This window comes from Prionailurus bengalensis, chromosome D1 (genome assembly GCF_016509475.1).
Source record: "Prionailurus bengalensis isolate Pbe53 chromosome D1, Fcat_Pben_1.1_paternal_pri, whole genome shotgun sequence".
Taxonomy (NCBI): domain Eukaryota; kingdom Metazoa; phylum Chordata; class Mammalia; order Carnivora; family Felidae; genus Prionailurus; species Prionailurus bengalensis.
In genome coordinates this window covers 57,351,290-57,378,520 of record NC_057346.1, presented here as the reverse complement: position 1 = coordinate 57,378,520, position 27,231 = coordinate 57,351,290, and the positions used below count along the sequence as shown (strand labels likewise).

The window sequence follows — 27,231 nt, the reverse complement described above, 5'->3', positions numbered from 1 at the left end:
GGGGCTGCTTCTGTCTCCATGGCTGTGTAGGTTTCCTGCTATCGTCCTGGTAGTTAAAAGTTGCGGGACTGTTGCTTTCAACTTCTTTGCCTTTCGATACCTCCCACAGCCTGCCCCTCTGGTGCTGAGCTTGACGTTGAAAGTGCCCTGTAAAAACACAAAACAGAACTGTGTGTAACTCAGGACTCCGAGACACATCCAGTCAACACAACATCTATGTTCTTTGATAAAAAAATGCTTACCTAGGAGGAGATTTCCAAGAAACATAATTAGGAAAGGCCAGATATTTGCACCTTTTGTGTTGGGAATTCTGCCATTTTTTTTTTTTTTTTCAGTAGGGAAAAGGAAGCGTTGCTTGTGTATGAAAGTGCAGTCTCTAGAAACTACAGTTTCCGGAATGCAGTTCTGTTTTGATTAAAGTAGACACCTGCCACTGTCCTAGGATACCTTACTTTTATTTCTTTGTCTTACTTGGCTATATTCCTTATTTTTCCTTTTAAGTTTCACAACATCCTTATGAGAGAGGTACTTTTATTTCCGTTTTAGAGATGAAATTGAGGCCCAGAGAGGTTAAGTAACTTGCCGAAGGGTGAACCCCAATTCTATCTGATCCTTGTTCAGAGTAGGTGAGAAGGCCTCCCCAAACGTCATCTAATTTGTGGGTGCTGAGTGATGATCTCATATGCTCTTTAGTTTGCTTCAAGTTCTGAGATTATGGTAAAAATTTCTCTGGTCTTCCTACTAGTACTATTGATTATATGGTCAAATAAGATAGAGATGTCTGTTCTCATTTATAAAGTCTGGACTCCTCTGTGAAATATCAGTTCTGGACTTTGATTCATGAGAAGGAGTATGGCTTGATAATTTGTGCAAACTTTTTCTGATGAAGAAATTTGTCATAAAGTGTATCAGTGATTAAGGAAAATTATATAAAATGAGATTCCAAATTAGGATCTATTGAATTACTGAGTATCCACCAATTACTTATATGTTTATATGAGGACTGTGATGAAAAATATTTTTCCTTAAATATTCTTGTCGGATCATTGAGTGTATATAATTACAGGCTTATTAAGTCAAATCATTATAGGAGAATATTGCTGAACAGGGTTTGCGAATTATCTTCTAGCTTCAGTGGGTTGTCTGGACTTGTTAGAGTTATATACAATTTTTTAATTTAGAATTTTAATATGCCGTGCATTCACATAATCCAAACACAAATGTAAGAAAGTGTACAATGGAAAGGTTCCTCCTATCCCTTTACTCATTTCCCACTGCCACCAAAGATTCTCATTTATTCTTCCACAGTTTCTTTATGCTTCTACATAAAAATTCAAATATATTTATTTTAGTTTTTGATCTTTTTACACAAAAGGTTGTATATTGTATACATTGTTCTGTAACTTGCTTTTTTCCATATAAAGATACATGATGGAAAGCTTTTCATATCAGTATATAGAAGGTTTCTTCTGCTTACAGCTGCAAGGAATTTCATTGAATGGCTATAACAATTAACTGTCTATTGGTAGACATTTAGGTTGTTTCCAATCTTTTGCTATTATAAAAAGTCAGTTATAAAATTGTTATATACATGTGTATGTGCATTCATATGGAGAGGTCACCTGTAGCTTTCACCAGATTCTCAAAGGGATGCAGAAAGAAAGCTAGGAACCATTGTTTTAACCCAGGTCTCTCATTCTACAGAAGAGAGAACTGAGGCCCAGAAGAGAGTAGAAAGTGACCAGCTAATGGTCATCATGAGTTAGTAGCAGATAAACAAGGACCAAAACAATAACCCATAAATAAGGGCTAAAACATAGCTTAATTCACAGTTAAATGCTCATGATGACTTGTAATAGAGAAAACTAAAAATACCAGTTTTATAAAAACTTACATTGTGTTTTTGAGTGGGAAACAGCAACAGAACTAGCAATTTTAGGTATATTCAGAAGTATATTGCTTAGCAGTTTTTTGGGGGCATAGTTAGGTTAATTGATAAAAAGAAAGGTCAGAATTCCTTTTTAATACTGGAAATTAAATTTTGTAGTAAATGCACTGGTGCTTAAGTGAAATTCTTATATATATATATTTTTTAATTTTGTTGAAGCCCCATGGCTCTTTTGGAATTGAATTGTCTATAATAAGTATAAGAGTTTGTGCTTGTCGAAAATTTTGGTTGTGTTGGTGACATTTTTGTTTTTTACCAGTTTCCTGACAAGCTTTAAAATTCAGAACCTTAAGGACTCCTGTATAACATGTTTTGTTTTATTCTTCTATGCCTTGTCAGTTTGCTTTTGGATATAGCAAACTGTTGCACAGTTGACTTGTGCAACATTGTGTGAAGTCTACTTCAACTTTATGTTCCTTGAGGTTATAGCTCATCGCATATATTGACATAGTATTTGAACCATTTTGAGCAATATTCACAAGTATGTAATGAATGTTTGTGCTGGGCCAGGCACTGTTCTAGGTTCTTGGGAGACCTTAGTGAATGAAATGTTCAAAGATTTCTTCTTCTTGGAGCTTATATACTAAATTTAGAGGCAGTCTTGGTCCATTGATTAAAAATAAAAACTGTAGCACATGGGCATATATAGGTGCTTTTGCAACTGCATTTGACCCTTGAACAACAGGGGTTTGAACTGTGTGGGTTCCACTTATACATGGATTTTTTCAATGAATACATTACAGTGCTGTAAATGTACTTTCTCTTTCTTATGATTTTCCTAACATTTTCTTTTTTCTAGCTTAGTTTATTGTAAGAATAGAGTATATAATGCATATAACATACAAAATATGTGTTAATCAGCAGTTTATATTATTAGTAAAGCATCCGGTCAACAAAGGGCTACAAGTCAAGTTTTTGGAAAGTCAGTAGTTACCGTAGATTTTCAACAGTGCTGAGGGTCGGTGCCCCTAACCCCTGTGTTGTTCAATGGTCATCTGTATATACAACAGCAATACTTAAGTCTCATTGATAATAATTAATGAATCTTAAGAATTAATTTAGTCTTTTGATATGAAATCAAGAGTGACCATTCTAAATTATACTGATTCTGAAATTGAAACCAAGACCTTTTTAGGATAATTCTTTTTCTTCTACCCTGGGTAATAATTGAAGAGAAAAGCTACACAAAGGCCAATGAGTCCTTTTTATTTTTTTTATTTTTTTATTTTTTGGAGAGAGATAGAGAACACGAGTCGGGGAGAGGGGCAGATGGACAGAGAGAGAGAATTCTGACACAGGTCTTGATCCCACAACCCTGCGATCATGACCTAAGCCAAAATCAAGAGTTAGACTCTCAACTGACTAAGCCACCCAGGAGCCCCACCAATGAATCTTTTAAATTGGCAGTTAAAACTTAAAAAAATTTTTTTAGTGTTAAAAGCGCGTTTCAAAAATTCAATAGTACCTCATTTATCCCATCCCTTTCATCACCCCTCAACCTCCCTGTTCACTTAGGGTTAACATTATACATTTAAAAAAAATCCTCTTTCTGTGACAAACAAGTAGTTCTGGTTTATTACTCAGTTGGCAGACAATGTTTGCTATGTGTGCAGCCTAAATTGCATTTAGGACTAATGAATAATGAAATCATGTGATTGTAGTGTAAAAGGATAAGAATTTCCCTCAACTGTAGGGATTTGTTGTAAAATGTATAAAATGACTCAACTTTTTATCCTTAATGACACGTACACATATTCCAGAATTTGAGAGTGCCCTTATGTGTTCTAATGCAGGAAACAATTCAGAATGAGATTACCTCGCCAACTAAACACTAATTACCATTAAAGGAATATCTGTATCCTATAGAATTCAGGGTTGAGCCTCAAGAATTTAGGAGGTATTTGGTTTTCTTCTTATCCACTTCCAAACTTCCAGTTAATCTGGACAATTGCCTACCCTTGAATTCATTTATATCTGAGGGGTTTTTTTGCTTTTTGTTTTTGTTTTTGTTTTTTTTTTTTGAGTGTAGGATACGGGATATGTTTGTCAAATGTCATCCCACTAATTCAATGAGCATTTTAGGGGCACATGCTCTGTAAGATAATACAGTAAAAAAGGGGAATAAGACATGGTCCCTGTTCTTTAAGATTCCACAGTCTGGTTGGAGAAACACCTTATCAAAAATATTACAAAGTAGTAAGTGAGGTAAATGCATAAAGCCAACAGAGTATAGGAATGGGATAACTAAGCATCTGGAGGAGAGCTGAGGAATTTGAGCTCTATGCTGAAAAGGTAGGAATTTACCAGGTGAGAGAGGAGGGGATGGCCATTCCAGGCAGAAGAACCTACATGCACAAAGGCATGAAGTCTCTTGGCATATTCAGGGACTGACAGGAAGTTAAATATAGATGGAATGTGGGACTGAAGTGGGAAAGAAGAGAAGGGACTGTGGAAGTTAGATCACAAAGGGCATGGTATGTCATGATAAAATAATTTGGGACTTTGTCCTATAGACAGTACAGAGCCCTTACAGATTTTTAAGTAATGACATCATCATAATGATGTGCTTTAGAAAGAATATTGGTTGGGGTATGGAGGAAAGACATGAATAGAAATGAAGAAGGGAGTCCAGTTAGGGGACTATTTTAGTAGTCCAGGCAAGAGATGAAGAGGGCCTGGACTAAAGCAGTGTCTATGGGGATGTTTCCTTCCGTCATGCATTAATTTAGTAATCATTTGAGGGTCTTCTGTGTGCTAGGCAATGGAACTGCATATAGAATAAAGCATGATTCTTTCTCTTTGAGTCAGCGTAGTTGGGAAGATTGGTGCACAAGCATGCAACTGAAATGTGTAATAAATGCAATTATAATGGTAATGCAAGATATCATTGTAGAAGGCAGTAAGGAATATGTTAATGGGGCAAGTTAATGGAGCAGGATCTGGAGACAGATTGCCTGTGTTTGAATTCCAGCTCTGCCATTTATAGCTGTGTGCCATTGCGTAGGTTGCTTCAACTCTCTGTACCTTAGTTTCCTCATTTGCAAATGGGGATAGTAATAGCAAAATCATAATGTTGGTAAGACTAAATAATTAGTAGAATGCTTGTCATATAAAGAACTCAATGAAGAGCTTCCAGCTTGGATGGGTCAGAAATGGCTTCAGTGAAAGGCAGACACTTGACCCTGAGTATTCAGTAGGTGGATGGGGGCAGGATGAAGGTGGAGGGAAACCGGTGTATGCAGAAGTACAGGACTCTGAAATAACAAGGAGACTTCCAGGGATTGTAAGTAGGAGTGGTTGGAGCATAGACTACATGTGGGAGAGTGGGAGGAGATGGAATTCCAGAAATAAGCAGTTACTGAATAACAGTGGACTTTGAATGCCATGCTCAGGAGTGAGGATCCACTGAGGAATTTTAAAGAAGAGTTCCATCTTTGCATTTTAGAGTGATTACTCCTATGGGGTTAATGTAGCAAATGGATTGGAGAGCCCAGATTCTCTTTTAGCAAGAGGGCTAACTGAGATGAGAAGATGCTTCTGCTGCAAATATCCAGAAAAGCTAGATGATATTGAACTAACAATTCTTTTAAAAGAATTCCTGAGCTTGCAGGAAAGACAGGAAAATCTCCAGGTTCTAGAAATAAAAATGGAACTAAAAACCAAAACTTTAGTAAGCTCATGCTATGTTGCCCTAGAGTGGGGGTGAAGGGGTGGAGTGAGGGGCTATTTCTGGTTTTCTATTCCTAGTGGATTGAGTTTTAACCACAGAAAAAGGAACCAAAACTAAGACTTGTGCATAAAACTGGGATTCTTTTTTTTTTTTTTTTAATTTTTTTTTCAACGTTTATTTATTTTTGGGACAGAGAGAGACAGAGCATGAACGGGGGTGGGGCAGAGAGAGAGGGAGACACAGAATCCGAAACAGGCTCCAGGCTCTGAGCCATCAGCCCAGAGCCTGACGCGGGGCTCAAACTCACGGAGCGCGAGATCGTGACCTGGCTGAAGTCGGACGCTTAACCGACTGCACCACCCAGGCGCCCCTAAAACTGGGATTCTTGATGTGCATTCAGAGTGAAGGGGTGGGCAGAGAATAATCTTCCTACTGGTAGAAGCCAGTAATAAGAAATTTTGTCTTGATTTACTTGGGCTCTATGCAGAGAGGAAATGGAGAAAAGAGCTTTCCTGAGAAATTGAAGCGCACGATGTATGCCTTGCTCATATTTGGGATCTGATTTTATATTATATGGTTTTAAGTATCACCATGCTGAGAAATTAATATAAAAGCTGACTCCAAACTAGTGATACCCATGGATCACCTGGAGAAAGGAAAAAAAAAAGACTCTAAGAGGTACTCCCAACTCGCTCCAGAAGAGATTCTTTAAGAAGAGATAAGCCCAACCAAAGATGAACTTATAATTGAATGTGACACACGAGGAAACCATTTTATAACATAAATGAGACTTAGTAGATATAACAAGCAAGGGGATTCTATCTCCAGGAACTGGGATAGTAGAATAGCAGCTTAAATGATAATTTAAATTGGCACATTTTAAGTGACTAAAGACATTAAAGAATTAATGGAAATCTCAAGAAGTGAGAAGGACATTATGAAACAGGTGCATTTAAAAAAGAGCTAAACATAATGAAAAATATAGTCAGGGAGGTTAAAAAAAGCTCAGTGAATAAGGTAAGCACTAGTTTACACGGATGAAGAGAAAATCAGTAAGCTGGGAATTAGATATGTGGAAATCCTGAGGATGCAGAACAGTAGGATAAAGGAAAATCTGAAAGAGAGGTGAAGAGAAATGAAAGGTCAAGAAGACCCATCATCTAATAGTTACAGAAGGAGAAGAATAGAATGTGGGAGACATGGAATTTAAAGAGATGGTGACTTGAGAGTATTTTGGGATTAGTAAGAAGACATGAATCCTTAGGTTTTAGAGTCATGAGGCCCTAGAAAGAATTGAATGAACAAAGCAAACAACCCCCACAACTAAACACATTGCAATGAAACTGTAGAACACCACAGGCACTTTAAAAAGCAACCAGAAAGGAAAAACAAAGGAGCAACAGACTGAGAGCAGACATCTTATAACCAAGAGAGGCCAGAAGAAAATGGAACAATGTCTTCTCAGTGTTGAGAGATCTGAATTTTGTATTCAGCTAAGTTATAATTCAAGAGTGAGGACAAAATAAAAATATTTTCAGATAAACAAAAATACAGAGAATTTACCACGCTGTTTCTGAAAGAACTATTATACTGAAGAATATACGTCAGCAAGAAAGAAATGTAATGGGAGAAAATAGGATACAAGAAAACATGGTGAACAAAGAAATGGGTAGGTAAACTAAGTGAATATTGACTCTATAAAGCAAAAATAATTATGACTAATATGTGGTGGTTAAAACCAAAATGGGACTAAAATATCAGACAAGGATAAAATGTAAGCTGGGAGGGAAGGTGATCAGCATTGAAGAGTTCTAAGGTTCTATATATAGTTCAGGAGGATAGAGATATTGATTAACTTTAGGCTCTTGGTAGATGCATATTAAAAATTTAAGGGTAACCACCAAAAGAAATGGAATGTAAACTTGATCTGCTGCATATATATAGAACCATACACCTCCCAAATTAGAGAATATACATTCTTTTATTTTTTTATTAAAAAAATTTTTTTAACATTTATTTATTTTTGAGAGAGTGTGAGCAGGGGAAGGGCAGAGAGAGAGAGTGAGAGCGAGAGCGAGAGAGAGAGAGAGAGAGAGAGAGAGAGAATCTGAAGCAGGCTCCAGGCTCTGAGCTGTCAGCACAGAGCCTGACATGGGGCTCGAACCCACAAACTGTGAGATCATGACCTGTGCCAAAGTTGGACGCCCAACTGACTGAGCCACCTAGGCACCCCAAGATTTTACATTCTTTTAAACAAATGTAGAACATGCACATAATTAGGCACAAAGAAAGTTTTAACAGATACCAAAGATTGCTATATAAACTGTTATCTCATCCCAGTACAATAAAATTAGAAATCAGTGACAAATATAACCAATCCCCCTCCCAGTCCATGTTTGGAAATTTAAAAAGCAGAAACAAACGTCTAAATAATATATGGTGAAGAACAAAATCATGGAAATTGGAATATATTTAGAGTTGAGTAACAATGAGATAGTAAACAACTCAGAATCTGTGGAGTATAACTAAAGCAAAACTAAGGAAAATTTAAGTGTCTGAATTATGTTTCATTAAATCTTAAGATGCCATCATTTGTAAGATGTGCTGTCATTTACCAAACAATGCTTTACTGTCACTCAGACTTTTTAACTTTGTACTTACTGAAAGAGTTCTTATAAATTTATTACAGATTTAACGTATCAATTGAGCATATATTTTTATTTATTTTATTTATTAAAAAAATTTTTTTTAACGTTTATTCATTTTTGAGACAGAGAGAGACAGAGCATGAATGGGGGAAGGTCAGAGAGAGAGGGAGACACAGAATCTGAAACAGGCTCCAGGCTCTGAGCTGTCAGCACAGAGCCCGATGCGGGGCTCGAACTCATGGACCGCGACATCATGACCTGAGTCGAAGTCAGACGCCCAACCGACTGAGCCACCCAGGTGCCCCGACCATATATTTTTAAAAGGAAGTAACGTGATAAATTAGAATATTCCTGTGACTTCATATTCAGAGCCTGATTCTTCTAAATCATAGAGGTTGTGTGTTTTTCTATGTAGTATTGTTTACTGTGTCATTGAGACCATTGGTGATACAGAATTTCTTAAAAGAGTGTTCCACAGCTCTAACCTTTTTCTTTTCTTTTTAAGGAAAAGAACTTTTTAATTTAAATTTTAGTTAACACAGTACAATATTGGTTTCAGGGGTAGAATTCAGTGATTCATCACTTAACATTTAATACTCAGTGCTCATCACAACAAGTGCCCTCCTTAGTATACATCACCCATCTAGCCCATCACCCACCTCCCTCCCTCTGTCAAATTCATAGTTTGTTTTCTATTATCTAACATTGTTCTTTAACACTGCTGACACCCATCATGTTGGGATGCTCATGCTTTTTTGAGCTTGCCAAATGGCATCAACAAAATGTTTTCAGATGAGATTTATAGTTCTTCCTCAGATGGCCTTTATAGGCTAATACTGAGGTCACAGTTGTCCAGTCACCAGGGATAACCACAAAATCATACATTTTTTGGTGAGCTTACTCTTTAATTGTGTACATTTATACATAAATAAGCAATGACAGTGCCATCATCACTGCTGCCTGGCTGACAGTGATTATAAGACTTCAACTGTAAGAAACATCCCAATTTCAGAGATGTTAATATGAAGAAATGTAGGTCCTAGAACCTGTAAGATATTTGAGTTCAAGAAAGCCCAAACATTATTGAGTTAAGTGGTGAACCGAAATAGTTAGAAAAGTAATAGCAGAGGGGCACCTGGGTGGCTCAGGTCGTGATCTCACGTTCATGAGTTCCAGCCCTGCACTGTCAGTGCAGAGCCTGCTTGGGATTCTCTTTCTCCCTCTATCTCTACCCCTCCCCTGCTCGTGCTCTCTCTGTCTCACTCCCTAAATAAATAAATAAACAAATATTAAAAAAAATAGATTAAACCCAAAGGAAGTAGAAGATAGGAAAGAATAAAAATAACAGAAATTAGTGGAATAAAAAATAAACAGTGAAGAGGATTAATAAAGCCAAAGTCTAATTCACTGAAGGTCGTAATATGAGATTTATGTTATGGGGGCTCCTGGGTGGCTCAGTCGGTTGAGCATCTTAACTTCAGCTCAGGTCGTGATCTCAGTGTGTGAGTTTGAGTCCCGTTTCAGGCTCTGTGCTTACAGCTCAGAGCCTGGAGCCTGCTTCGCATTCTGTGTCTCCCTCTCTCTCTGCCCCTCCCCTGCTCATGCTCTGTCTCTCTCTGTCGCAAAAATAAATAAAAACATTTAAAAAAATTTAAAAAAAGGTTTATATTATGGACAAATCTCTGGCAAGATTGGTCAAAGAAAAAGAAAAACAAGAAGGCATAAATGATATTAGGAATGCAACAGGGAATACAACTACAGATGTGATAAAGATATAAAAATCCCGTAAATATAGAATATGGGCTTTATGCCATGAATTTGAAATATTGCATAAAATAGTTCACTTACTAAAAACTGCAATCTGTCACAGATTGCTTAAGAATAAATAGAAAATATGAACAGAAATGTAACTAAAAAAGAAAATGAATAGTAAAATCTATCCACTAAGTAATATGTAGATAAAATAAGCAAAATCCAGAATGTGGGAAACTGCAGGATACATGGCCCATTACCACAAATAATGTGAAGAAGAAGGAGGAAGAGGAAGAAGAGGAAGAGGAAGAGCAATAGAAGGGAAACCTGTAGATGAAAAGACATAACAAATTTAAGTGCGTGAATTTATTTGGATCCTGATTTGAAAAACTGTGTTAAAACATTTGATAGGAATTTGAACACTGTTTGGATGTTTGTTGATATTAAAGATTATGAAGTGTTCAACATGACAATAGTTACATATTTTGTAAGAGTCCTTCAGGAGAGATACTAAAATGTTCCCAGATAAGATGATTTGATGTCTGGGATTTGCTTCAAAATCATTCCTTCAAGGGGAGTGGGGAGAGGTAATGATTGGGGGAATAGATGAAATATGATTGGCAATGAATTGATTGTTGAGGCTGGAGGATGGATAGGTTGGGGTTTATTATACAGGTATCTGTAATAAATATTTGGGACTTTTCTGTAATAAAAGGCAGAAGAAAAATTCTATCTGCTTAGGATGCACCAGGCACAGGGTTTTACAGGTTCCCCAAATATTGCAGGATGCAGACTATTCCAGGAAAGAAAAGTGTTTTCAGGTTCCTTTTGGAAGGCTTTTACAACTTGATATCAAAATCATACAAGGACAGCATAAGAAAGGAAAAATACAGACCAATCTCATGAATGTAGATTTAAGAAATCCAAAATGAAATATACACTAATCTAGTAGTGCATTAAAAAAAAACAAACTCACAACCAAGTAGCATTTATTCCAGGAATAGGGGTTCAGTTTAACATTAAGAATCTAATGTAATTCAGTATACAGCATTAATGAACTAAAGGAAAGTAAAACCATATGATCATCTCAATAGATTCTTAAAAGAGCATTTGACAAGAATTTACCATTCATTCATTTAAAAAGCTAGAACACCTGGAATAGAGGGGAACTTTTTCTTTTTTAGTGGAACTTGTCAATAAGGATGATTAGTGAGTGGCCAAGAACACTCAAGACAATTTTGGAGCACATTGCTTTATCAAATAGTAAGCTATTATAAAGCCGTATTAATTGAAACAGGTACTGATGTCAGGATAGTTGGATAACCAGTGTTACATAATTAAAAAGTCCAGGGGCACCTGGGTGGCTCAGTCGGTTGAGTGTCTGGCTTCGGCTCAGGTCATGATCTCACGGTTTGTGGATTCAAGCCCCGCGTCAGGCTCTGTGCTGACAGCTCAGAGCCTGGAGCCTGCTTCAAATTCCGTGTCTCCCTCTCTCTCTGCTCCTCCCCTGCTCATGCTCTGTCTTTCTCTCTCTCAAAAATAAATAAACATTAAAAAAATTAAAATAATTAAAAAGTCCAAAAAATAAAGAGTTGAGTAACATGCCCTCATATATTTGAATTTGATAGATAACAGATGGCATTACAAATCAGTGGGGCAAAGATTTTCTTTTTCTTTTCTTTTTTTTAAAAATATAATTTATTGTCAAATTGGTTCCCATACAATACCCAGTGCTCATCCCAACAAGTGCCCTCCTCCCTCTACCCTTAGTTTGTTCTCAGTCCTTAAGAGTCTCTTATGGTTTGCCTCCCTCCCTCTCTGTAACTTTTTTTCCCCCTCCCGCATGGTCTTCTGTTAAGTTTCTCAAGATCCACATATGAATGAAAACATTATGGTATCTGCCTTTCTCTGGCTGGCTTATTTCACTTAGCATAATAACCTCCAGTTCCATCCACATTGCTGCAAATGGCCAGATTTCATTCTTTCTCATTGCCAAGTAGTATTCCATTGCATATATAAACCACATCTTTATCCATTCATCAGTTGATGGACATTTAGGCTCTTTCCATAATTTGGCTATTGAAAGTGCTGCTATAAACATTGGGGTACATGGGCCCCTATGCATCAGCACTCCTGTATCCTTTGGGTAGATTCCTAGCAGTGCTGTTTCTGGGTCATAAGGTAGTTCTATTTTTAATTTTTTGAGGAACCTCCACACTGTTTTCCAGAGTGGCTGCACCAGTTTGCATTCCCACCCGTAGTGCAAGCGGGTTCCCGTTTCTCCACATCCTCTCCAGCATCTATAGTCTCCTGATTTGTTCATTTTAGCCACTCTGACCAGCGTGAGGTGATATCTCATTGTAGTTTTGATTTGTATTTCCCTGATGAGGAGTGACGTTGAGCATCTTTTCATGTGTCTGTTGGCCATCTGGATGTTTTCTTTGGGAAAGTGTCTATTCATGTCTTCTGCCCATTTCTTCACTGGATTATTTTTTGGGTGTAGAGTTTGGTGAGTTCTTTATGGATTTTAGATACTAGCTCTTTATCCCATATGTCATTTGCAAATATCTTTTCCCATTCCACCGGTTGCCTTTTAGTTTTGTTGATTGTTTCCTTTGCAGTGCAGAAGCTTTTTATCTTGATGAGGTCCCAGTAGTTCATTTTTGCTTTTAATTCCCTTGCCTTTGGAGATGTGTCGAGTAAGAAATTGCTGCAGCTGAGGTCAGAGAGGTTTTTTCCTCCTTTCTCCTCTAGGGTTTTGATGGTTTCCTGTCTCACATTCAGGTCCTTTATCCATTTTGAGTTTATTTTTGTGAATGGTGTAAGAAAGTGGTCTAGTTTCATTCTTCTGCATGTTGCTGTCCAGTTCTTCCAGCACCATTTGTTAAAGAGACTGTCTTTTTTCCATTGGATATTCTTTCCTGCTTTGTCAAAGATTAGTTGGCCATACATTTGTGGGTCTAATTCTGGGGCCTCTATTCCACTGGTCTATGTGTCTGTTTTTGTGCCAATACCATACTGTCTTGATGATTACAACTTTGTAGTAGAGGCTAATGTCTGGGATTGTGATGCCTCCCATTTTGGTTTTCTTCTTCAATATTACTCTGGCTATTCGGTGTTGCAAAGAACCCATTTTCAATTGTTGTGGATAGTTAGCTAACCTTATAGAAAACCAGAAAAAAAAAATAGATCTTTACCTCATACTATACACAAAAAGTTAATTCCAAGTGGATTAAATGTCAAACCACAAAACTTAGAAAATACTAGAAGTATCTTTATGAAAATGAGGTAGAGAAGGATTCTTCATACAAATAGCATAAAGGAAAGACTGATAATTTGGACACATTAAACACTTCTGTATTATAATGTAAGAAGATAAATCACAGGGTGGAAGAAAATGTTTTCAATGAAATTACCGATTAAAGATTAATATCCAAAATATATGAGAAACCACAAATTACTATGACAGACACCTCACCAGAAAAATAGTGAAAAAATAGTCTATTTGAATAGACATTTCATGGAAGAGGAAAACTGAAAAGCCAATAAACATCTGGAGTTATGCTCACTATCATTGATAATTAGGGAAAAGCAAATTAAGCCAATGATGAGAGGCTACCAGACTGCATAATTTATGATTAATTAATGGGGACCCACATGCTGCTGGGGAAGTAAAACCCGGTATAACCATTTTGGAGAGCAGTTTGGCCATACCTAGTAAGGTTGAAGAGATATATTCTTTATCTCTTGCCTTGTGGCAATTCCGTTAATAGGTGTCTGCCCTATGTATGAATGTGTATGACATTTATGATATATATTCATGTATATACACCTATACACAATTACAAAGTTTTAAAAAATGATGCTCATTATAGTACTGGAAAGAGTAGTAACAGCTGTCCTTGATAGGAAAAGGGATAAAGGGATAAATTATGGTTCAGGCAATTATTGTTTATCTTTCTAGAGAGAACTATTGTTAATAATTATACATTTCCTGCCAGACTTTACTAGCTTTTTACCTATGCCTAAATATTATATATGGCTTTTTAAAAATGATAATTAGTAAAAAGAAATTGTTTAACTTTCTTTTGATATATAAGGGCCAAATTGATGTTTAATCACTTCATTGACTAGGGAAGGTTCTGTTGCCTCAGGATATCACTCACATGTATCCTGTAGTATCTGAAATTCAATACATATTTTCTTTTTTTTTTTTTAATTTTTTTTTCAACGTTTATTTATTTTTGGGACAGAGAGAGACAGAGCATGAACGGGGGAGGGGCAGAGAGAGAGGGAGACACAGAATCGGAAACAGCTCCAGGCTCTGAGCCATCAGCCCAGAGCCCGACGCGGGGCTCGAACTCACGGACCGCGAGATCGTGACCTGGCTGAAGTCGGACGCTTAACCGACTGTGCCACCCAGGCGCCCCCAATACATATTTTCTTTAGGTCCCTTATTCTTGCGGTTCTCTTAAAATGCAGGTACTTTTGAGAAAGAGAACTAGATAAACTTGTTCATATAGGGTAGGGAGGTTTTATCATTTTATGCATTCTTAAAGTTGGGATAGTTTTGGAGAGGGAAATAGCATTTATGGAGTTTACTTTGTATTAGGTCCCATATGTTAGGTTTTATAGTTTACTTGCTAGACATTTATAGAGTATCTAGATGTGTAAGGCATTGAACTAGGTGCTTAAAAAGGGTAGACTTGAAGAGAGCAAGAATGTTTAGAGGAGGAACATTGAAGGAAGAAGAATTATCTTTCATACTTAATAACTGTGCCTGAGTCTATTTTAGAAGATTAGGTTAAAAATAAGTGTCAGACGATTGTGATGAAGATATGTAAGGGAAGAAGAGTGCTGATTAGTCATACTGATAAAGATGGTGCAAGACTGTCCAATTTCAACATCTCACTTTTCTTTCTGGTTTTCTAGAAGAAATGGATAGTATTACTGTGGAGATAGTTGTATGCAAAAGCTGAGCTGGTTTATCCCAGACTGATAACTTTCCATAAGCCTGCTATTAGCTGTTTTGATTTGAAAGATCATTAGTACTTAGGCTAAGTAAAGATTCTGTTTGTTTATCAGATTATCCCCATTCATTGAACTCTTTCGTGCCTATTGTAAACTGACCCTGGGGAACCTTGGAGGTCCTTCTTGGTGACTTTATTAAGAGCAGTTTTGGGAGAGTGGTGGAACAAACTAAGGCCCTAATAGCATGAGTTAAAGTGAGAAAGGAGAAACAGTGAATATATACACTACTCTTTGGAGGGGTCTGCTGTAAAGGGGGGCAGGGAAACAGGCCAGTACTTGCTGGAGGGCAAGAGCTCAGGAGTTGTTTCTTTTTAAGATAGCTGATATTATGTCATGTTTGTGTATTAGATTTGTGTGTTATCATAGTAGAGAGGAAGAAATTGATGCTGGAGAGAGTAGAGAAAAGTGATGAGCTAAGGTGAGAGAAGATGAGACCTGGAACACCAAGGGGAGATTGATTTTATACATGAATAGGGATATTTCTCCCATTGTGGGGACTACTCATTGCTCTCTCTATATTGGACAATTTTAATGGTTTGAAAGTTAAGTTTTCTAGTGAATTAAAATCTACTTCCCTAGTTTTAGTATTCAAGTATTTAAAGACCATGATTACTTCTATCTAAATTTTTAGGTTAAACTTCTCAAATTCATTTCTTTGGTCTTCTTCCTCCCTTTCCAAATGTTCTGATCATGCTACAGTACTTAGAGTTCTTGTAATATAGTATGCTTTTTGGCCTTTTGTCCCCTATGATTATCCTACCTGGAAGACTCTATCTTCCCGTCAAATTATACTCATCTTTTCAGGCCCAGGTGAAATATTAAGTGCTCTGTAAAATTTTTTTCACACTCATACAGGAGTCAGTTATCTTCCTTTGTGCCACCACACAGCATATGCATCACTCATGTCACTGGATTTCAGTTCCTCATTTGTGTATCTGGCACTGCAGTGAACTCCCTGAGGTCAGAGATTATGTCTTTATGCATTCAGCACTTCATATGGTACTTAGAATGTATTAGATACATAGTAAATGTTTAATGGAGGAAAAAGATTTCTAAAAAAAAAAAAATCCCTAAAAGTTCTTGATTATATGTTATGATTCCTTCTGGTTGGTCATCTTTAAATATGCCACTCAGAGATGACTCTCATACTTTAAATAATACCTGACTAATGCAAAGTGTGGTGGGGCTTACTGTCCCTCCTTCTGGATGCTAAATTCTTTTCTTTCTCTCTCTCTCTTTCTCTTCCTTTCCTTCTCTTCTCTTGTCTTCTCTTTTTTTCTAGATCGAGAGAGAGTGAGGGGGAGAGGGATAGAGAGTATCTTAAGCAGGCTGCACGCCCAGTGCAGAACCTGAGGCAGGGCTCCATCTCATGACCCTGAGATTATGACCTGAGCTGAAATCAAGAGTGTATGCTTAAATGACTGAGCCACCCAGATGCCCCTGGATGTAAAATTCTTAATACTGCTAAAGATTGCAGTAGCCTTACTCATACTGAATTTGTCAGCAACAAAACTGGTTTCTTTCCTTGTTTTTTTTTTTTTGGGGGGGGGCATGAATTACTGTCAAGACATCTTCCTCATCACATGATTTACCACAAAATTTTTAAGCTTGAAGATAACTTATTTCCAATTTTGGTTTGGTTTTTATTTTTCTGAATAGCAGTGGACTTATTTTCCCTTGACTCCCTTCTGTTTTGCCATTTCTCTTGTGTTTTGCTTGTGTTTGGTTCTGTAAAACTTCAACAAAAGATTGGACTTTGCTGAAGTTTACCTTTGCCTTAATTATAAAGAAAAGCTTTATTAACTTCAGCTTCCTTCAGACAACAAATTATTTGAAACTTTGGTATAAAATGGTGCTAATGGTATTAAAGATCTTTCTCATTGGTTCATTCTACAAAAATGTTTTAGGCCACTGAGTCTTACACTGAGACACATACCTAGAGACCATCCCTATCTTAAAGGAAATCTTCTAGTTTGGGGAGGCAGAGGCAGCGACAAATAATTATAATACGGGTAATAAATGCTACTACCATTGAGAGAAGTGCAGAATGTTATGAGGCCTACAGGAAGCTGATGTAATTCTCTCTGGGTTAAGCAGGAAAAGCTTCACAAAGGAGAGAGCGATGGATCAGCTTTGGAAGGAATCACTGTATAGTGAGAAGGAGAAAAACCATTCTGGAAAGAGGAAGTGGCATATATAAAGTCATAGAGGAGACAGGGTATGGCATATCCAGGAATAGATGTCTTAAGTCTGGGGAGGGAGAGGTATTGCAGGAATGGAAAAATGTGGCTGGAGTGGTAGATTGGGTACTGTTTATAAATCTTGTAGGCAGAAAGAAGGCAGGAGGATGATAGGGTAAGGTCTGTGTTTTATAGAAAACCAAGGAAGCAGTGTTGATGGTAGATGGAAAGACAAAGAGTCCAAGAGAGCAATTAGGCTACCATTTAATACACACAGAATCTGTACCAAATAGATATTGGAGGATTAAAAAAATTTTTTTTAATGTTTATTTATTTTTGAGAGAGAGACAGAGACAGAGTTGTGTGTGTGGGGGGGGGAGAGGCAGAGAGAGAGGGAGACACAGAATCTTAGATAGGCTCCAGGCTCTGAGCTGTCAGCACAGAGCCTGATGTGGGGCTCAAACCCACAAACTGTGAGATCATGACCTGAGCCATAGTTGGATGCTTAACCAACTGAACCACTCAGGCGCTCCTAGATATTGGAGGATTAGATGAGAAAAGCAACCCTATTATGGTAGGTAGTACTCCCATTTTACAGACGAAGAAACACAGGCTTTGGGAGCGTAAAGACTATTAATATTTATCCTGTGGGTGGTAGCTTTGAACGCATGTAGTATAGCTCCAAATCCAGCACTCTTTCTAATTTTGGTATCATTCCACCTTGTGGACTAGTGTGAATGATTCTTTGACTCAAACAGAGCAGAAATTAAATCCAAAGGATTTTGTGCTAGGATGATGGATATAGTGGGACAACCATATGGTGGTCTTGTTCTGCCTACATCTACAGGGCCTCCCTCTCTGCAGCATTCCTATACCTGTATTTGCATCTACGACATCTTTTATTGTGTGTCTCCTGTTGATTTGACTGTGCTGATCCAATGCAGGCTGCCTAACCATGTTTAATTGTTTGGGCCATTTCTGGAATAAACAAGGAAGCTTACTGCTTTCACTCTACTTTTGTTTAATATGTGCGTTTGCAAATTCTGTTGATCTCTGTTACTTTGTCTTTCTCCAATCCATGTGTCTTAGTCAATTTGGGCTGTTATAGCAGAATATCATGGACTAGGTGGCTTATAAACAACAGACATTATTTTCTCATGGTCCTGGAGGCTGGGAAGTCAAAGATCAAGATGCTAGTAGATTTGGTGTCTTGTGAGGGCCCACCTCCTAGTTCACGGACTCATTTTCTTGCTGCGTTTGTCCTCACTTGGTTGAAAGGCAGAGGTCTCTAGCATCTCTTTCATACGGGCACTAATCCCATTCATGAGGGCAAAGCCCTCATGACCTAATCGCCTTTGCAAGGCCCCACCTCTAAATGCCATCATACTGGGGATTAGGTTTCAACATATGAATTTGGGGGGAGGGGCGGGGGGGGGGGAGAGGTGGTAATGCAAACATTTAGCACCAGGCATTGATAGCTAGAGCCAGCAGGCCAGACCCAGCCTGCTGCTCATTTTTGTAAATAAAGCTTTTCTTGGAACACAGCCATACTTATTGTCTATGGCTGCTTTCATGCTACAGTAGCAGAGTGGACAGAGACCTTATGGTCTGCAAAGCCTGAAATATTTACTCTCTGGCCACGAGTCTATAGTCTTGGGCTACTCATTATTCTTTCCAAATCACGGTACAAATCAGGTTAATTCTTTAAGCTAAGGGAGCAAGATGCAACTTGAAATTTGAGTATTTATTAATTTTTATTAGCAGTTAATTTAGTAAGTACTTTAAAGTTGGCCCACTAATACATATATGAAAAAACACTTTGGTGCCATTTTTTTTTCATTGAATTTCTCATATTTTCCTACAATTCCAAGAAATTTATATCCCTGATATATATCCCTATATCCTTATAGGGAAGTTTCTACATTCAATCAATATCAGTTATGTAGCCAACACTGTACCAGACACATTACATTAAATCACATTTAATCATTCATAATAGTTCATTTAAGGGAGTTATTGTTACCCTTTTGGGAATGGGGAAACTGAGGGCTAGAGATGTTGTGGTGTGCCCAGAGAGTATCTGAGTGGTATCCACAGTCTGGGATTTTGTACTTAAGAAGTTATCAGGTGTACTCATATGTTTGGTAAAGTGCTATATTAAAAAAAAGTATTTAACTGAGTGACCAACCCAGGCAAGCACTGCTGATAGAATCACAGAAGTACGTCCTTCGTACTGTATGTAGGGGGGATTCTGCCCAAATTTGGCATTGTTACCACATAAAAGTAAAGAACAACCTATTCCCCAAGCATGTGGGATAACAGGTTTTATAGTTTATTAATAGTCGTACCATATTAATAAGATTAAATATGTTAGTATCATCATTGCTTCCGACCGGGTGAAGTTTAGATTCCGTAGCCTAACTTCATAGAGAACCTTGTTGAAGGTTCTCCATAATCTAGCCCGAGCCTACCTTTCTGGCCTGTACAACCTTTCTGTTTTAGTTAAACACTGTTTTAGTTATTCACTGTCCAGCCTTTATACTTCATGCTTTGTTGTTCGCATGAATTGCTTTTTCTCCCATCTTTTTAATTAAATTTTACCGGTTAGACTCTGCTTCGTCCCATCTTTTTTTTTTTTTTTTAATTTTTTTTTATGTTTTTATTTATTTTTGCGACAGAGAGAGACAGAGCATGAGCAGGGGAGGGGCAGAGAGAGAGGGAGACACAAAATCGGAAGCAGGCTCCAGGCTCTGAGCTGTCAGCACAGAGCCTGATGCGGGGCTCGAACCCACAGACCGTGAGATCATGACCTGAGCCGAAGTTGGACGCTTAACCGGCTGAGCCACCCAGGCGCCCATGCTTCATCCCATCTTAAAGTCTTGCCTCTCCTTCCCAGCCCTGGTTCTCTTCCTCCTGTGGGTGGGCAGATGAGTATTGCAGTATTGGCTTGTAAGCTTCACTAAGCAATTGTTTATTTTGTGATATTGCATCTGTCATCATCTCTGTTGTTATTTAAATCTTTTTAAAAACTTTATGAATTTGTCTTCATTAATAAGCTATATTATAAATGCTTTGGGCAAAGGGTCTCATACTTTTTTTTTTATTTTCAAGGGTTTTAAAAAAATGTTCATTTATTTTGAGAGAGAGAGCATGTAAGCAGGGGAGAGACAGAGAGAGACAGAGGGAGACAGAGAGAGAGAGTCCCAAGTAAGCTCCATGCTCAGTGTGGAGCCCGATATGGGGCTGGATCTTATATCTGTGAGGTCATGACCTGAGCCGAAATCAAGAGTCGGATGCTCAACCAACTGAGCCACTAGATGCCCCTCAAGTTTTTATTTAAATTCCAGTTAGTTAACATATAGTGTAGTATTAATTTCAGGTGTCATGCCTTGTTTTGTGTGTTTTTTCTTCCCACAGCAACTCCCTTCTTCTTCACTGGTCATTCCTGCTTTAATTTCCTAATCTCTGGAAACTTTTTTCATTATTCTTACATACTTTTTACATGATAACTTAATATTTTTGTTCCTTTTGTGACTTCTACATTTATATTGCTGTTTCTTTTTCCACTTGTTTATTGCTATTTCTATGTTTAGTGTTTGTTTGTTTGTTTTCTTTAAGCAGGCTCTGTGCCCAGTGTGGGGCTTGAACTCATGACCCCTAGATCAAGAGTTGTTGCTCTACCAGTGGTGCCAGTAACATGCCCCTGCTTAATGTTTTTTGTTTTTTTTTTTATGTTTGAAATTATAAGGCATTGAGTCTGGCAACTTGTATCTCTCGTTTAATCTAAATGGTTTTCTATCTTTCTATCTTATTATTTCTTTCTTTTATCTCCCATTATTAAAAAGTCTTTATATAAAATTTTAATGGCAGAATAATCATGCATTATATAGACTGTCTGTAAATTAGCCTAACCATTCTCTCAAAATTGGACTTTTAGGTTATTCTCAGTTTTTGTTTTGCAATTATGAATAGGTTGCAATGAAAATCTTTTTATGTAAAAGTTTTTATGTATTTTAGATTATTTTCTTAGATTCCTGGAGATTAACTATTAGGTCAAAAGTTGTAAGCATTTTATATGTTCTTGGTATGTGAGCTGTAACATTTTGATTTGATTAGTTCTTTGCCAAAGGATAGTTTTAAAATACAAGCAGTATAAGTTCATGTAGTGGTAATCTGTGGTGTTAATTACAGTACTTAAGTAAACAGTCTTAAAGTTTGGTATTAACATTTTATTAGCTTTTAACTTTTTCTCTCTGCCCTTCTTTTCCCCAGGTAACCACTCTTTATATTGCTTGCTATAAATTGTTATTTGTCTTGGGCAAGTGGGGAAATGAACAGTTGCGTTAGTTTAAGACAGTTAGTACTTGGACAGTTAGTACTTGGCTGTCATCTGAACTCTTAGAGTTAGAAGGAGTAAACCAAAAAATAGTAGATAAAATAGAAAACACTTTAGTTTCATTTTAGAATGGATTCGTGGTTCACTCTGCATGTCTCCACCTTCCTAATTCTAAATGATATGCTTAATTTAACATTAAGATTTCTCCTTTCACTTACTCTACTTGATAGTGGTTGTTTGGTGGATAGTACCAGCAGGTAACCTTGAAATTAATATGGATAATGCCCTCTTGTATCCTGTGGATCTCTGCACTTACATATGTTTTGTTATAGAAGATGTACTTGGATTCATTGTCTTCCTTTTGCTTTTGTGCACCTCTGTCTCTTGCTGTTCTATGCAGCTCTTTTTCTTTTTAAAGATTTTGTTTTTAAGTAATCTCTACATCCAATAGGGACTCAAACTTATAACGCTGAGATCAAGAGTCACATGCTCTACCGACTGAGCCAGCCAGGTGCCCCTGTTCTATGCAGCTTTTAACTGTTTAGTTTTATAACTCTTTGACATTCTATAATTGTCTCATCCAACCAAGTATGTTTTTCCTCCCCTAGAAAGATTTTAAGTTTCTTTAGGACTTGGAACACAAATGTTTTTACCTTTACTGTATCCCTTTCTTGATCTTCTCGAAGGAATATTCTCTACTTTTGTATTCTTCCTCACTGCTCATTCCTTCTATAGTAATGGTCTGTTGTCTGATGATAAAAATTTGTCTTTTCCACTGCTTATGAAAAATGTAGATTTTGATTCTGGCTATGATGGAGCAGATTGTAGCAGACCAAAACTCCTGTTGAGAATAACTAGAAAAGCCTGATTAAAAAAAAAAAAAATCTATATGAAGTCATTGATACATTGCTAAAGCAGCCAGGACTTCAGACATTTGTGGTCTCTTGGCAAATGGAGAGTGTAACTTTAAGAGGTGGAAAGATAGCAAAGCTTTCTTCATGGGGCTGGGGATACAAAAATTGTAGTTCAAGGCTGACAGAGCAACAGGAACTTGAGAGGCCAAGATCCCAGAGAGAAGGGAAGTACATTTCCCCACTCCCTTTTCTCCCTCTACCTGCTTTTTTATCTTAAGGATTTGTTGATTCTTAAACTGTGGAGGGTAAAAAAGGGCTAAGAACCTTCACAGAAAGCTACTGTAAAGCAAAGGATTCTTGTAGCAGTTCTTTAGTGGAGAGAAAATTTGAAGACCTTCCAAGGGAAGTAGTCCTGGTAAACACCCAGACTCTCAGTTGGACCTCTGAAGGGCTACAAAGCAGGGTAAGCTTTACAAGCTTTACAAAGACTGCAGCCAGCCTTGAATCAGCTCCTGTCCTGATTGGATTGTGAGGTGATCTGCCCTCATTCTAAATGCTTATGGAGAATATGATGAATCCTCTGTAGGAATGTAATATCATCCAGAGCCTCTACAGTTTTTCATACACAATGAAAGACATTCTAATAAAAATTACTGGGTAAACCAAGAAACCAGACCAGGAATTAAAGCAGACAGTATAGTAATAGATTCATGGTATCCCAGTCATCTGATAATTTATTCAGTGTCTCTAATTGAAGGATATTTAGGTTGTTTTCAGTCTTTAGTATTGTGAGGATCCACAGTGAACATTATTTAGAAAAAAATTTTTTTTAATGTTTATTTTTGAGACAGAGAGAGACAGAGCATGGGCAGGGGAGGGGCAGAGAGAGAGGGAGATACAGAATCCGAAGCAGGCTCCAGGCTCCAAGCCATCAGCACAGAGCCCCACACGGGGCTCGAACTCGTCAACCTGAGATCATGACCTGAGCCAAAGTCAGACGCTCAACCGACTGAGCCACCCAGGCGCCCCCACAGTGAACATTCTTATACGTAACATCTTTGTACACATCTGTGAGATATCTTTAAGATAAAGGATACCTTTGCTAACTCGTCTTTATCAAACTCTTTGATTTTTGCCAATCTGATAAAAAGAAGTGTTTTGTTTTAAAAGTTCTTGGTATCTTAAAATATGAGTGACATTGAACACATTTTAATATGTTTATAAGTCATCTGAATTTATTTTTAAATGTTTATTTATTTTGAGAGAGAGAAAGAGAGTACATGCAAGCAGGGGAGGGGCATAGAGGGAGAGAGGATTCTAAGCAGGCTCCGTGCTTCTTCCTTCAGGGGGTCAACCTCACAAACCACAAGACTATGTCCTGAGCTGAAATCAAGAGTTGGGTGCCAACCTCTGACTTTATTTTTACTATAAGCCACCTGTTCATGTTGTTTACCTATTGTTTTATAGGGATTTTAGGCTTTAAAAAAAATTATTATTAAAGAAGTAATAAGGAATTGTGGATAAGAGCACAGATTCTGGAGCCAGATTGCTTGGGTTCAAGTCATAGCTCTTTCACTGATAGCAGCATAGCCTTGGGCAAATTAAATGCTCTATAAAATTGGGATAATAGTATGTCCCCTTTGGGTCATTATAACGATTAGATGAGTTAATAAATACAAAGTGCTTAGAAATGAGCCTGGCATAATGTAAGTGTTACATAACTGCTGGCCATCATAATGGTGCTGCAGGTGGTGATAGAGATGGAAATTACCCAAAGAGTATTTTTTTTTTTATTTGCCCAAGGATAAATAGCTAGTAAGTCTGAGTATTCAAATTAGGATCTAGGTCTTGGGACCTGAGTCCTAAGTTCTTGTTCTTTCTGATGTACTGATAAGAATTCGAATGTACAGGGGTGAAAACTCAAGCATAGCCAGGTACCAAGGAATGATTAACTTTGGATTTGGGAGTTGTTAGGGTTAACATCTTCCCAGTACAGTTGAATGAGTTTCTTTTTCGAATTTTGTATTGAGTATGATTTGTCAGTGATGCTTCATTCCTGAGGTTTTGGTACAATTAGAAAAATGCCTGTCTTCTATTTTGTTTTGTTTGTTTGCCTTTATTAATAGCCCAGTCACCCCACCCCAGAGAAAATCCTTTTCAGGAAGGACCTTCAAGGAAGTATAGCTGCTCCTCCAGTTCACATTAGACTGAATGCAATACTCTGTTTAGGTCACCAGCCACAGGGATGTGTCATTCTTAAGGCATCATATCCTTAGAGAGTTTCTCTTCCTGTTAAACATAGTAGTAGTTGCAGGACAGGCATTAAGAAAGTATTACAACCATTGGATTCATTTACAAATACCAAGATATTCAGCACCTCAGTGACACCTGAAGTAGTTTCTAGCTTGTCTTTTCTCTGCAGTGAAGGAAAGGTGAGTGGTTGTTTCTATGCTACTGAAACACTTGAAAATCTCTATAGAAGCTGGTAGAGGAATTGGGTTTGGGACTAACTTCTCTGGACTAAGGAGGGTAGTGGTGTTTTTAGTCTCCCACGTTATCAATATCATTCACCAAAATATTAGATTTGTTACCAAGGATGAGCCTACAATGCCACATTGTAATCACACAGTCTGTAGTTTGCTTTAGAGTTCACTCTTGTATGTTCTTTGGGTTTGGACAAATATATAATGACATATATCCATCATTATAATATTGTACAGAGTATTTTTTTATTATTTTTTTTTAATGTTTTATGTTTTATTTATTTTTGAGAGAGACAGAGACAGAGTGGGAGCGGGGGAGGGGCAGAGAGAGAGGTCGACCCAGAATCTGAAGCAGGCTCCAGGCTCTGGACTGAGCATCAGCACAGAGCGCCATGGTGGTGTTTGAACTCACAAACTGTGAGATCATGACTTGAGCTAAAGTCAGACGCTTAACCAACTGAGCTACCCAGGTGCCCCTGTATAGTGTGTTTTTACTGGGGTAAGAGTTCTCTGTGCTCTGCCACCTCATCCCTACCCTCCTCCATTCATGGCAAACCCTGGTCTTTTTTTTTTTTTTTTTTTGTCTCCATAATTTTGTCTTTTCTAGAATGTCATGTGGTTGGAATCATTCAATATGTACCTTTTTCAGAGTGGCTTCTTTCACTTCGTAATATGCATTTAAATTTCCTCCATGTCATTTCATGTCTTTAATAGCTCATTTCTTTTTAACACTAAATAATATTCCATTTTCTGGATGTACCACAGTTTATCCATTTACTTACTGAAGGATATCTTGGTTGTCTCCAAGTTTTAGTGATTATGAATAAAGCAGATAAAAATATCTTTGTGCAGGTTTTTGTGTGGACATAAGTTTTTAACTCCTTTGTGTAAATATCAAGGAGTACAATTGGTGGATCATATGGTAAGACTGTTTAGTTTTGTAAGAAACTGCCAGACTGTCTTCCAAAGTGCCTGTACCATTTTGCATTCTCACTAGCGGTGAATGAGTTCCTGTTGCTCCACATCCTCGCCAGGATTTGGTTTTCTCCATGTTTTGGATTTTGGCTATTCTAATAGGTGTGTAGTGGTATCTTGTTTTAATTCATAACTCCTTAATGACCTATGATATGGAGTATCTTTTTATGTGCTTATTTGCCATGTGTATATCCTTGGTGAGGTGTCTGTTAAGGTCTTTTACCCATTTAAAAAAAAATCAGATTGTTTTCTTTTGAATTTAATAGTTCTTTGTATATTTTTAAAAAACTTATAATTTTTTTGAAGTAATCTCTGCATCTAGCATGGGGCTTGAACTCACAACCCCGAGATCAAGAGTTGCATGCTCTACTGACTGAGCCAGCCAGGCACTCCTAATTCTTTGTATATTTTAGGTAATAGTCTTATGTTTATATCAGCTATGTCTGTTGCAAATATTTTGTCCAGTCTGTGGTTTATCTTCTCATTCTCTTGACATTGTCTTTTGCAGAGCAGACATTTTTAATTTTAATGATGTCTACGAATTATATTTTTGATAGTATATATGAAAAGGCATCACCATACCAGGGTCATCTGGGTTTTCTCCAGTTGCTCTGCTCTAGTGGTAGTATTGCAGGTGTTTCAGCCATAATTTCATCTTTTGGAGCGGAGGAATCTGACTTATGACCCTAGAAAGGCAGAGGGAAATAAAGAGAAAAAAGTCCCACATCAGCAGACAGCAGCTCTTGTATTATAAGTGATTGTTTTTTTTCTTTATTAAAAGGTGGGGAACCTGAAAGGTTAATAATGATTGATAAATGTCTTAGTATAATTAATAATGTTGATTTTATACATGTTTTCCAGTCAGCTTTAAGAGACATTGTAAAAGATTGTGATTTAAAAGGGGAGATTTTCATTTTTCTGGCCCTTTTCTGTTCCATTTCTCAATAGTTCAAGCAGATTGAAACACCACATTTCAAAAAGCTTCAAAGAAATTATTTAGATATTATAGCTACTCTTATGTAAGTTTAAAATCTAATAGCATTTTTACCATCATGTTAAACTTTAATAGAGTATTTCAGAATTTGGAGAAACCTACTGAGTAGTAAATTAAAATGAAATAAAAATATTGTTACTGAATCATTAACTTTACAAGTTATCTAGTGTGTTGCCACCCTTTTCTCTCAGGTAGAAATGAGATCTAAAGAGATTTTAATTTTAGTCCATGGTGTGTGTGTGTGTGTGTGTCTCAGGAAAGCCCAAGACCACCCAGTTATGATGATTCACCAGCAGTACTAATAGGACACTGCATATAGTTATGCTCATGGCTATGAATTATTATAGTGAAAGGATATAA

At 37.3% G+C, this 27,231-nt stretch overlaps 1 protein-coding gene across 4 annotated transcripts in view; it reads left to right on the top strand.

The window, feature by feature from the left end:
- RNF169 (ring finger protein 169) overlaps nucleotides 1–27,231 on the top strand; it is a 113,645-nt gene that overhangs the window by 1,261 nt on the left and 85,153 nt on the right. The gene's annotated exons all lie outside the window — the stretch shown is intronic.